This window comes from Plectropomus leopardus, unplaced genomic scaffold (assembly GCF_008729295.1).
Source record: "Plectropomus leopardus isolate mb unplaced genomic scaffold, YSFRI_Pleo_2.0 unplaced_scaffold17904, whole genome shotgun sequence".
Lineage (NCBI taxonomy): Eukaryota > Metazoa > Chordata > Actinopteri > Perciformes > Serranidae > Plectropomus > Plectropomus leopardus.
The window spans coordinates 1-1266 of NW_024619281.1; the positions used below are offsets into that span (position 1 = coordinate 1).

The window sequence follows — 1266 nt, forward strand, 5'->3', positions numbered from 1 at the left end:
AAAATAATTTTTCATTTTCAGATTTAAGAAAAAAAATAACAATACAAAACCATTCCCTCCTCCTCTATTACAGATTGAACTTGCCAACCATGTCAGCAAAGTCAAATCAACAAAATTAAATAAATCATAAAAAAAATTAACACCAGAGACATAACTTAGATAAATATGCACAAGGCAAACTATGACAGTTATGGGAGTGAGTCTACATCAAGTCTGATTCAGATTCACATTATCTTCAATAGAGGATTTTTTCAGTTTTTACATATTAACACTCAGAACAGCAAAGACGGGATATAAACACACAAGAGTATCACAATAAACACAGCACAAGTCTCTCACAGAGTGCCCAGGCTGTTTAAAGCAGTAATGGCTGAGTGCTTTTCTGTATCTGCAGCCTGAACATCAGAAAAAAACCTACTGAAAGCAGTGATGAACTCACCTCAGTCTTCTGTCTCAACAGGAGGAGGAAGCTCGGCAGTTTGGAGGAGGATTCTTCCCAGGTAGGAGAAGAAAAACAAGCCGCCTCATTGCATGATGGGATCAGAGGAAGAGTCCACATGTTACTTATAGGAAATGCAAACAAAAAGAAAATACCCAGTGGAAAATAACTACTACTCATTTACACACTTTGTTATCCATCAGCTTCATAGTTTTGCACAACGGATGATTGTTAGTCTCAAGTCTTTACGAGTTACAGGTTAATATTAATTTTAAGTTTTTTATTTAGTTTCATTTGAGCATCATACTCACAGCTCCATGCAGCAGCGTGTCTCTCCGTGCTGTTGGGATTCATCATTAATTCATCAGACAGATGTGACGGCAGCTGTAAGTGCAGGTAACGTTGCTGCTGCAGCTGATGAGTCGGCGTTTTTCTGCAGGACCCGCTGGATTCCCAGGCGGAGCCCCTCCTGGCATACCTGGTCTCGGTGACCTCCTGAAGGATCCAGAGGTGCTCAACGCATTGAAGGTGACTCAGACACATCCCACCACATTCACTGCCACGTCCCATTACTTATGTCATTCAGATCTTAACCCTTTAAAATCTGGACCCACATCAGTTTTCTTATAGGGCGTTCAGACGCCTTTTACAAGCTATATGACCTTTTAAAAACTGAGAAAATTGGTTTGATTTCTTTTGAAAACATGGGGAAAAAGGCAAGAAATGTCCCCAAAATCCCAAAACATTTTACCTAAAAATTGTAATAAAAATAGTGGAAGAGCACTTGAAATAATCCAACAAGACAAAATGTCAAGAAAACTATACAA

The 1266-nt window shown here is 39.1% G+C and overlaps 1 long non-coding RNA gene across 1 annotated transcript; it reads right to left on the reverse strand.

Annotated features, from left to right (window-relative positions):
- Positions 1–238: 238 nt before the first annotated feature.
- Positions 239–872, reverse strand: LOC121964959. Its single transcript, XR_006107433.1, has 2 exons — positions 751–872; positions 239–523 (listed from the first exon to the last, which is right to left on the reverse strand). It is a non-coding gene; the product is annotated as an uncharacterized LOC121964959 (long non-coding RNA).
- Positions 873–1266: the final 394 nt, after the last annotated feature.